Genomic DNA, 11981 nt, shown 5'->3' on the forward strand with positions numbered 1-11981 from the left:
TGGGCTTCCACCGGGAAGCTCTCAGGATAACAGAGCCAGGGAGAGGTTGAAAAAGAGAAGCCACAGTGGTTGACTCACTTCACATCTTTTTTTTTTTTTTTTTAAATATTTTATCACTTTTATCCTATGTGTATGAGTGCGTTGCCTGCAAGTATGTGAGTGCACCCGTGCCGTGCAATGCCAGTTAGAAGAAGGCCTCAGACTCCCCTGGAACTGGAGTCAAGGATGGTTCGTAGCCACCAGAGGACTGGGAATCGAACCTAGGCCCTCTGCAAGAGCAGTCAGTGCTCCCAACTGCTGAGCCATCTCTCCAGCCCCTCACCTCACATCTTTAAATAGCTAGAAGAGAGGATCTTGGATGTTCCCTACAAATCAATGATACATACTTAAGGTGGCACATATGCCAAATGTGATCAGTTATTAATTGTATATGTGCATTGAAATATCAGACTGCAGTCTAGATATGTGCAAAGGTACTATGTGCCGATTAGAATAAAAGTGTGTATGTAAGGCTGAGTGGGCATGGAGGTGCATATTTGTAATCCCAGTACTCAGGAGGGAGGCTAAGGCAAGCAGATGGAAAGTTGGATGCTAGCCTGGGCTACATAGTGAGATTCTGTCTCAAACCAAACCAAGCCAAACCAAACCAAACCAAACCAGACCAAACCAAACCAAACCAAACCAAAACAACCATAGTCCTTTGGGGTCTAATGTTAGAAGTCACAGTCCATCTTTTTTTCCATTTTCTCCTTGGCTAAAATTAGTCACACTTGAGGGGAGGAGATTCCACAGTTGCATGAATATCAGGAAGTGTCTGGAAAGTTTCACCTTTGGGGTTTAAGGGGGACACTGAGACAGATTGTCCTTTTTAAGTAGGAGAGTTATTAATGCCATAGAAGACAGACAGCAGCATGGTGGGAGCTCTGAGGAGAGTGCAGGCCTGATAGAGTGCCCTGATTGCAGAAAACTAGAAACTACTACTAGTCTTATCTACCTCGGAAACTGCTGCTGACACGTCTACCTCTGGGACTGTTAGAGACCAGCTGTTGCTCAAGATAGCCTATCCTTTTTGAGCAAGTGGCCCCAGAGAATGAGATACATAGACACCCACAGCTGCATCTGCTTCCTCATGCCCAAGCCCTACATGATCACAAACTCTCCCCATACACAGTACAGTTGTCTCCAGCATGTGGGCAGGAAGGTGACTGTCACTCCTCCGCCTAGATCCTTTCCCTCCTATTATTCCTATTCTGTGTCCCAAAACAAGGCCCATGGGGCAGAGTGATGGTTCCTTCTTAGAGGTTTCAGAGGGAAGGGAGGTTCTAGGCCACATGGTAATAAGTAGCCTATAGTATAGCTTGCACTCAGGGGTCTGTAATCAACTTTGAGGATGGGGAGGGCAAGAATCTAGAGAAATAAGTTGCTTTAGTTCTGGAAACCAAATTACTGTAGTTTTAGGAATTGTCATAGTTCAACCAAAATGGTGGGGCTTCACAAAATGGAGAATCTTTACAAAATGGAAGCTCTTTACAAAATGGAGGACCTTGAGCCGGGCATGGTGGCGCATGCTTATAGTCCCGGCACTTGGGGGCAGAGGCAGGAGGATCTCTGTGAGTTCAAGGCCAGCCTGGACTACATAGTGAGTTTCAGGACAGCTGGGGCTACAGGGAGACCCTGCTTCAAAAAGCCAAAAAAAAAAAAAAAAAAAAAAAGGAGGACCTTTACAAAATGGAGGGGCTTCACCAAATGGCATGGCCCTGGCTACCACTGACGTTTCAGAGGGCCACTTGGCATCCTGCTGCCCACAATGATGGACAAAGCTCACATGGATGTTGAAGCATTCGTTCTGTCCATCACAGCTTCTCCAAGGGGACAGTCAGTTAAACTTATGCTGGTGACAGAGATGCTTCTAGATAGTGACAGAGAACAGAGCATTGGCAGGATCTTCTTCTTCTTCTTTTTTTTTTTTTTGGTTATCTTTTTGAGACAGGGTCTCCCCATAGCTCCAGCTGGCCTGGAACTCACTATGTAGACCAGGCTGGCCTTGAACTCACAGAGATCCACTTGCCTCTGCCTCCCAAGTGCCATGACTAAAGGCATGTGCCACCACGTCCAGCTGGCAGGAACTTCTAAGACCATAAGGGGCAGCACTGGTGCAAAGGAACCATGTTTGAAGTTAATTGTTAACGTATGAAGGCTACCAATTCACATATTGCCTGCGGGCTGGAGAGGTGGCTCAGCATGTCCCTGCAGAAGACCTGAGCTCAGTCTCCAGCACCACACTATGTGCCTTGTAACCACCAGTAACTCTAGTTCTACAGGCTCTAACACCTTCTTTTGGCTTCCAGGGGCACCACACACACATACCCACACACGGACACACACATGCACATAATTTAAAATAGTAAAGTAGGGTCTGGAAAGATGGTTCAGTGGTTAAGAGCACTGGCTGCTCTTGTTGAGGACCTGGATTTAATTCCCAGCACCTACATGGTGGCTCACAACCATCTGTGACTCCAGTACCAGGGAACCCAATTGTCTCTTCAGGGCTCTATGGGCACTGTATGCATGTAGTATCCTTACATACATGTAGGCAGAACACTCATACATAAAATAAAAATAAATTTTAGGGACTGGAGAGATGGCTCAGCAGTTAAGAGCACTGGCTGCTCTTGCAAAGGACTTGGGTTCAATTCCCAACACTCACATGGTGCCTAACAACTGTAACTCTGGTTCCAGGGGAATTCAACATTCTCTTCTGACCTCTGCAGGCATTGCATGACACAAGTGCACGTACATACATGCAGGCAATTCACACACACACACACACACACACACACACACACACACACACAAGTTAAAAAATAAATTTTAGCCAGGCATGGTTGTGCATGCCTTTAATCCCAGTACTTGGGAGGCAGAGGCTGGTGGATCTCTGTGAGTTCAAGGTCAGCCTGGTCTGCATAGCAAACTCCAGGCCGGCTGGGTCTACAGGGAGACCCTGTCTCAAAAAGACCAAAAATAAATAAATAAATATCTTTTAAAAAGCAAGCCCCTAAACCCCAAAACAACAAAAGAACGGACTTCATGGAGTGGCAGTGATGACTCAGCAGCCTGATGACCTGTGTTCAATCCTGAGACTCTATGGTGGAAGGATAGAACTGACTCACAAAAGTTGTCCTCTGACTTTCACATGTGCCCTGTGGCATGCGCACACACACACACACACACACACACACACACAGATACACACACAGACACACATACGTGGGTCTCTCCCTCCCCTCATGGGAGGAAGAGACCACAAGAACAAAGGGAACAGAAGTGACGAACGGGGTCAGGACGCCCGTGAGCATGACGGAAAAGACCTTCTGAGGAGTCAGATTCAGTGAAACAGCCCCGTTTATTCAGTGGGGGTCAGGGAAAATATAGTGTGGAGGCAGCAGCCAAAGCTTCAGCTGATAGGTGCTCATAGTGTGCTTTATTTACATGTGGTAGGGGGATCCTATCGTATAGAAAAAATGTGGGGGCAATTTTATTGTAGGTAACTATGCCAAAGGTCATGTTCCAAATAAAGTCAGGCATCCGTGCTTGGAGGTACTTTCCAGATAAGTCAGGCAGAGAGCAGGAGGCCCCTACTAAGAAAGGAGTTGACCTTAACAGCAGGGTTCCCCAACACACACACACACACACACACACACACATTTTAAGCATGTAATATGAAAGAATGGGTTTGAAGATGTTGCTCAATGTAGAGCACCTGCCTAGAATCCCCCAGTGAGGGGCTGGGGTGTGGCTCAGTGGTAGAGCCCCTGCCTAGAATCCCCCAGTGAGGGGCCGGGGGGCATGACTCAGCAGGAGCATGTATACTTTGCATGCAAAAGACCAAGAGTCACTCTTCAGTACCTCCAAGAGGAAAAAGAAAGGAAACATTGTCTTCCTTAAGCTTCCACCTTCTACCTACAAGTCTTAATTCCATTTATTCAGCTAGGAAATGTAACATCCATTTTCAAGGCACTGTTTGATTTATGTTCCACCAATTCCAGTTTCAACAGCTTCCCAGCCCACTTAGAATCTAAGTTAATTAAGTTCCCTAAATGTTCTGCTTTTACAAATTTAAACTGTTCGATTTTCTTCAGAAACTCAATAGAAGTTTCTAAGAAACAAAACCAACCCCAGCAGTTAATGCTTATATCAAGATCTTTAAACATCTCAGTACCATTTATTCAGCAAAACAGTCCTTTATTCACCATGTTTCACTGAAAAAGCTGAAGTCTAAAATAATGTATTATTCAATTACACAATTTATGTTGGACACATCTGTCACATTTTTTAAATGCTGGATTCCCCCTAACATTAAAAAGACATTATGTGCCAACTACAATTATCCCCATGATTCATCCTTCCCTCCCTCCCGTCATCTCTCCCTTCCTCCCTTCCTCCCCCCCTCCTTTATTCTTTTTAAGAATTATTTTTGAGACAGGGTCTCCCTGTAGCCCTAGCTGGCTTGAAACTCACTGTGTAGACCAGGCCAATCGTGATCTCACAGAGATCCACCCACCTCTGCCTCCTGAGTGCTGGGGTTAAAGGGGTGTGCCACCACGCCTAGCCAAAGTTTGTTAGCTCTTAGCTGTAGATGTGAGATTGGAATATCTGACATCCAGTTATGAGTAAACCCTCCTGAGCCTTTTATCAGCAGTCACTGCAACACAGAGGTTCATGGGTTAAAAAGATCGATATGTCCCCTAACCTGCATTTCCAGTTCTGGAGCACCAACACTTCATTTTTCCAACCAGTGACAACCTTGGTGGTGCTTGGGTGACTCACTTTGGCATGGGTTATAACCACTGTGTGCTGCTGGTCAGGCTGAAATTGGGTGCTGTGTCCTATAGATAGATAGGCAGGGAGTGGAGGGTCCCCTTTAGACTGGTGATTGTCCCTGGGACAGATCAGCTTTCACCATCTGTCACCAGAGCTCACATTCTGTAACTCCCCAGCCTGACTTTTGTTCTTTCGGTGGAGATGGAATTCTAGGTCTGGCACATGCTAGGCGAGAACTGTGCCACCAAGACACACCCTAGCCTCTCACTGGTAGATTCTAGGCAAGTGCTCTACCTCTGAGTCTTGCCCCGGGTCCCACGTTGGTGAATTACTGGAAGTGTTCATGCGTGTGTGTGCATGAGTGCATGCACACACACGCACATGCATGTACACACACAATAAATGTAAATGTATAAAAATTTAGAACTAGTGAGATGGCTCAGTGGGTAAGGCACCCGCTGCTCAGTCTGATGACCTGAGTTCAATCCCCAAGATGGACATGATGGAAGAAAACTGACCCCCACAAATTGTTTTCTAACCTTCGCTGCAACCCCCACCCAAAATAAATAAGTACAAATTAAATAAAAGTTTTAAAAATTGTCAACTAGCCGGGCTCGGTGGTGCACGCCTTTGATCCCAGCACTAGGGAGGCAGAGGCAGGCAGATCTCTGTGAGTTCAAGGCCAGGCTGGTCTACATAGTGAGCTCCAGGACAGCTGGGGCTACAGGGAGACCCTGTCTCAAAAAGACAGAAAAAAAAATTGTCAACTAGATATTCATGAGTCAGTGTGAGCGAATAGAGAAAATGTTGAGTGAAAAGAACAAGTTGCCAGAGGCAAGATAAATGTGCTGTTTTGTGTGTTAATAGAGATTTGGGCTTGGTCCTGATTCACAAACATCCAGATCACAGTGCCTTTAACAAAATGTAACTTCCTCCGCTGAAATTCACGTGTTCGGGCTGCATACAGCGACTCTGCCACCATCTAGGAGCAGATTGATTTCTTCCCATGCTGTTACTCTTTGGACAAGACTCTTGTCCTCTTGGTGCAGAATGGAGCTCCAGTCCTCACACCCACATTCCAAACAGCCAAAAGTGCTTTTTTTTTTTTAACCCCAGAGTCATAGCTCAGGAGTTGCTTATATCACATTCCCTCAAGTCCCATTATCTAGAGCTTAGTCAAATGGGCTTACCTAGCTGTAAGAGAAGTGGGGAAAGTAGCTTGTATTTCAGACAGATTTGTTTTTTTTAAAAAGATTTTTATTTATTATTTTTATTTTATGTGTATGAATGTGTTGCATGCATTTATGTAAGTACACTTGTGTCATGCAATGCCCACAGAGGTCAGAAGAGGACATCAATCAGATTCCTCTCTGAAACTGGAGTTATAGACAATTGTTAACCACCATGTGGATGCTGGGAATCAAACCCAGGTCCTCTTCAAGAGCAGCTAGTGCTCTTAACCACTGAGCCATCTCTCCAGTCCCTTCAGCCAGATTTGTACCCAGAAATATTATGGTTCTCTCTCTCTCTCTCTCTTTCTCTCTCTCTCTCTCTCTCTCTCTCTCTCTCTCTCTCTCTCTCTCTCCCTCTCTCTCTCTGAATGTCTATGTGTGGTATATATGTAGTTTCTCCACACACGGCTGTGAATGTGCACACACTGAGGTCTAAGGAGGATGTCAGATGTTCTACTCAGTTGCCCTCCACCCTGTTCCCTTGAGATGGGGTCTCTCACTGAACCTGGAGCTAGGCTGACAATCAGCAAGTCCCAATGATCCTCTTGTCTCCATCCCACACAGTGTTGGGGTTCAGGGCACACATGATCACACTTGGCTTTTTTGTGTGGATTCTGGGGATTTGAACTCAGGTCCTTATGTCCTCATGCTTGCATAGCAAGCACTATTAGCCACTGTTCCATCTAAGGTTTCTAATGAACATGGAGAACAGACATCAGAAGAAATCAAGTTGTTGATTCCACACCACCTGGAGCAAAGACTGCTAATTTCATCAATTCAATATCCATTTTGTTTAAAATACTTTATTTTTATTTTATGTGTATGGGTGTTTTGCCTGCATGTATGTAAGTGCACCATGTGCATACAATGCCTGTGGAGACCAGAAGAGGGCATCAGATCCCCTGGGACTGAAGTTATAGGTGGTGTTCAGTCATCATCATCTTCCCCCTCCTCCTCTTCCTCCTCTTCCTCCTCATCTCCCCCTCCTCCTCCTCATCTTCCTCCTCCTCCTCATTTTCCTCTTCTTCCTCCATCATTTTTGTTTTGAGGTAGGGTTTCACATAACCCAGGCTGGCCTCAGACTATGTAGCTGAGGATGACCTTGAACTCCTGATCTTCTTGCCTCTACTTCTCAAGTGCTAGGATTACAAGTATGTCCCACCATGCCAGTTTATACCATGCTGGGTATGAAAACATGGGCTTTGTGAATACTGTCAAGCACTCTGCCAAAGGAAGTCCTCAGTCTATGATGGCAGTCTTCTTTATTCAGTCTACTGAGTCAAATCCTAATCTATTCTGGAAACACACTCACAGACATGCTCAGAAATAATATTCTACCAGTTCTCTGGGTACCCCTTAACCCAGTTAAGTTTAGCACATGCATTTAACCATCATTCTGCTATTTTCTGTAGCATCTTTTTTTTTTTTTTTGGTCTTTTTGAGACAGGGTCTCCCTGTAGCCCCAGCTGTCCTGGAATTCACTATGTAGACCAGGCTGGCCTCGAACTCACAGAGATCTGCCTGCCTCTGCCTCCCAAGTGCTGGGATTAAAGGCGTGCGCCACCATGCCCGGCTTCTGTAGCATCTTTTAAAAACTTTTTTTATCTATTATTTTTGTTTTATGTGTATGAGTGTATTGCCTGCATGTGTGTAAGTGAATCTGTGTCATGCAATGCCCACGGATGTCAGAAGAGGGTGTTGGATCCCCTGGAACTGGAGTTATGGAAGGTTGTTAGCGGCCACGTGGGTGCTGGCAATTGAACCCAGGTCTTCTGCAAGCAGCCAGTGCTCTTAACCCCTGAGCCATCTCTCCAACCCTTTTGCAATATCTTAGAAAAGAAATGAGGTAGGTGTTGTGGTACACACCTTTAATCCCAGTGCTTGAGAGGCAGAGGGAGGTGGATCTCTGTGAGTTCAAGGCCAGTTAGGGCTATAGGGAGACCCTATCTCAAAAAAGATGAGAGAGGGGGGGGGAGATTGACCAGTTTGTAAGCAAAGACAAAGGAATTAGAACTCTGCTAAGGACTTGTTTTCTTCTTTTGGTTCTGGGGATGGCGCCCAGGACCTTGTGCATCTAAGGACATACTACCATCGAGTCATATGTCTTGATGAGGATTCTTCTTGGGTGGTGGTGTACCTGAGGTTTAATAACTGTACTCTAGACATTTGCCACCCAGCAAGCTGGCGCCAGAAATGCTGCACACTCTTGTCATTTGATTTTTCCCTGAAGCTCCCACCAAACTCTCTGTGACATAATGAGAGGCAGCTTAGCATAGTAAGAGCCACAGGAAATATATTGGCATTGTATCCAGCTCCTGGCTTACGTGGAGGTATGATTTGAATCCGGAATGTTCTCAAAGGCTCATGTGATGAAGGTTTGCTCCCTCTCTGGTGACGCTCTTAGGATGGCTTCAAGGTCACAAATGTTAGGTTAAGGCCTGGGCTGCTCAAGAATCAGACAGGTTTAGGGAAAAAAGGAGTTTCTAGCAGGGTGTGGTGGAACTTGTTTGTAATCTCAGCATTAGGAAAACGGGCATTTTTTTGTGAGGATTGCTGTGCATTAAAGAGCAGCCTAAGGCTACGTAGTAAGTTCAGGGCTATTCTGGGCTACCTAGTGAGAATGTCTCTCTCAAAAAAAAAAAAAAAAAATGGGGGCAGCAGCCCTGGAGATAAGAGCACATACTGCTCTTGTAGAGGACCCTAGGTTCCTTGCAACCATGTCAGATGGCTTACAACTGCCTGTAACTCTAGCTCCAGGGGAATCTGACACCCAATTCTGGCTTCTGCAGGACCTGCACACATGTGGTATGCATTCGCACAGATACATACGCATAAATAAACCTTTTACTTATGTGTATAAACCCTTTCTTAATAAACCTTTTTTTAAAAAAAGTCATTTTTAGACAGGGTCTCCCTGTAGTCCCAGATGACCTAGAGCTCACTATGTAGACCAGGCTGGCCTTGAACTCACAGAGATCTGCCTACCTCTGCCTCCTGAATGCTGGGATTAAAGGCATGTGCCACTATATGCGGCTAATAAACCTTTTTAAAAAAATTATTTATCATTTTTATTATTTTTATGTGTATGAGTGTATTACCTGCATGTATGTGAGTGCACCTGTGTTGTGCAGTGCCGTGGAGGTCAGAAGAGGGCTTTGGATTCCCCTGGAACTGGAGTTAAGGATGGTTCATAGCGGCCATGTGGGTGCTGGGAATCGAACCTGGGTCCTCTGCAAGAGCAGTCAGTGCTCTTAACCGCTGGGCCAACTCTCCAGCCCCCTCAAGAAATTTTTTAAAAAATATTTTTTATTTAGGCCAGGCATGGAGGTACATGCCTTTAATCCCAGCACTCAGGAGGCAGAGGCAGGCAGATCTCTGTGAGTTTGAGGCCAGCCTGGTCTACATAGCAAATTCCAGACCAGCTGGAGCTATGGGGAGACCCTGTCTCAAAAAGACCAAAAAAAATTATTTATTATTTTTATTTTATGTGTGAGTGTATTGCCTGCATGTATGTAAGTGCACTTGTGCTGTGCAATGCTCACCAAGGTCAGAAGAGGCCATCAGAGTCCCTGGAACTGGAGTTATGTTAGCTGCCATGTGGGTGCTGGGAACTGAAACCAGCTCCTCTGCAAGAGCAGTCAGTGCTCTTAACTGCTGAGCCATCTCTCCAGCCCCTAAATAAAGCTTTTGTTGTACTTACTTCAAAACAAGCACTAAAAGATGCTTGTGGTGTTTCTGGGTTCACAGGGAACTCAGTGGAATAACACAAAATAGTCAACAGAGAAACTTGATTGTTTTTTGTGAGGTGGAGTCTTCCTGTAATACCCAAACTGGTCTGGAACTCCTGAGCGCCAGCAATCCTCCTATGTCACCCTCATAGCTGGGGTGTAATTACCGGCAGATGCCACTGCATTAAAATTGTAATGGGGGGGGGCTGGAGAGATGGCTCAGCGGTTAAGAACACTGGTTGTTCTTGCAGAAGACCCGGGTTTGAATCCCAGCACCCACATGGCAGCTAACAACTGCCCATAAGTCTAGTTCCAGGGGATCCAACAGCCTCTTCTGTCCTCCTCGGGCATTGCACAACACGGATGCACTTACCTACACACAGGCAATACACCCATACACATAAAATAAAAATAATAAATTTTAAAAATATTTTTAAAATATTAAAAAAAATTGTGATGGAGTGCTTCAAAACTGACCATGACCATGTCATGTTACAAGCAGGCCCCAATTAAGTAGTTAAAAAAAAGGAGGTTCGACCCAGTTGCACTAAGGTGTGGGAGTGAGAACAGGTCAGCATGCACCTGGCTGCCCTGCTAGCAGCAGATTTATGTAGGTAATGCTTGGCTTGCTTTTGCAGAATAGTAATTGTTGTTTTACAGAATAGAAGTTGTTAGGGGGGGATTTTCACCCCCAAGCTTGGGAACTTAAACTTTTCACTCAAGGATGTAGTTTTTCTGTATAAAAGCTTCCCCTAGAGATGGCTTGGGACTGCACTTGGGAACAGTCAGAACAGTGTAGTCTCTGGCTGGCTAGAAAAATATAAAAGGCTTTCTTTTGGCAATTTTTTTTTTTTGTGTGTGTGTGTCTGAGTGGTTTTCTCTGGTGAAACCACATTATAACAAAATAGCTAACAATGGGGTAAGGGTTTTATTTTAAAAAGAGCATTGACAAGCTCGGTATGGTGGCTCATACCTTTAATTCCAGCACTTGGGAGGTAGAGACAGGCGAATCTCTGTGAGTTTAAGGCCAACCTGGTCTATATAGCGAGATCCAGTCCAACTGGGGCTTCAGAGAGACCCTGTCTCAAAAAGACAGAGAGAGAGAGAGAGAGAGAGAGAGAGAGAGAGAGACCCCCTTGATAGGTGTTATGGTAGTACATACCTTTAATTCCAGAATTGGAGAGGTGGATCTCTGTGAGTTCCAGGCCAGCCAGGATTACATAGTGAGACTCTGTCTTGGGGGCCAGGGGAGGGGGAGAGCCTGTTGGGGATGGAGATAAAGCTTAGTTAGTAATAATTTCCTAGTATGCCTGATGCCTTGGGTTTGATCTCTAGTCCTCCATAAACCAGATATGGTGTTGCAGCTGGCGAGTAGAGACTGGAGGATCATCAGTTCAAGACCAACCTTGGCTTCTTCGTGAGTTGGAGGCAGCCTGAGCTGCATAAGACCTTACTTCAAACAAACAAAGAGGAAGAAAAGTGTGCTGGTGAGGTTGGCCCGTGAGCGGCATGTGGAATTGTAGGCTTTGGCAAACTTCCCACCACTCCCTGACTGATAAGGATGGTTTCCTGTGACTAGACTGTGCAAACAATGTGGTTTACACTGATCAGGGCATTGACCAAGATTCCAGACTCCCAAAAGGAAAAGGACATAAACTGCAGGGTTGACATAATGCAGAGATCCATATCCCACACCAGATCCACGATTATGGATGCCAGCCAAGGGACAACTTTGCGAGAGATACTTCTGCTCCCCTTCAGTACTGAGGATTGAACCTAAGGCCTTGTACCTGCTATACAAGCTCTCTGCCACTGAGCCATACCCCAGTCCCTTGCTGGGGGATTCTAGGCAGGTGCTCTACCACTGAGCCAAGCCTCCAGTACCTCATTGAGGGATTCTAGACAAATGATTCAACAGTCAGGTACATTTGGTAGCCCATTTATTTGTTTGTTTACTATTAGTATCATTACTGGTTTAAGACTGAGTCTCATGTAGACTAGACTGACTTTGAATTCCTGATCTTGCCTTAGTCTCTTAAGTGCTGGGATTATAGGTGTGTGCTACCACAAACTTCATCTATCTAGCATCTATCCCTATCATCTATCTAATCTATCCATTCATATGATCAGTCTAATTATCTATCCATCCACATTATCTATCATCTATCTATCTATCTATCTATCTATCTATCTATCTATC

Source organism: Nannospalax galili, unplaced genomic scaffold (genome assembly GCF_000622305.1).
Source record: "Nannospalax galili isolate Female #2095 unplaced genomic scaffold, S.galili_v1.0 scaffold886, whole genome shotgun sequence".
Lineage (NCBI taxonomy): Eukaryota > Metazoa > Chordata > Mammalia > Rodentia > Spalacidae > Nannospalax > Nannospalax galili.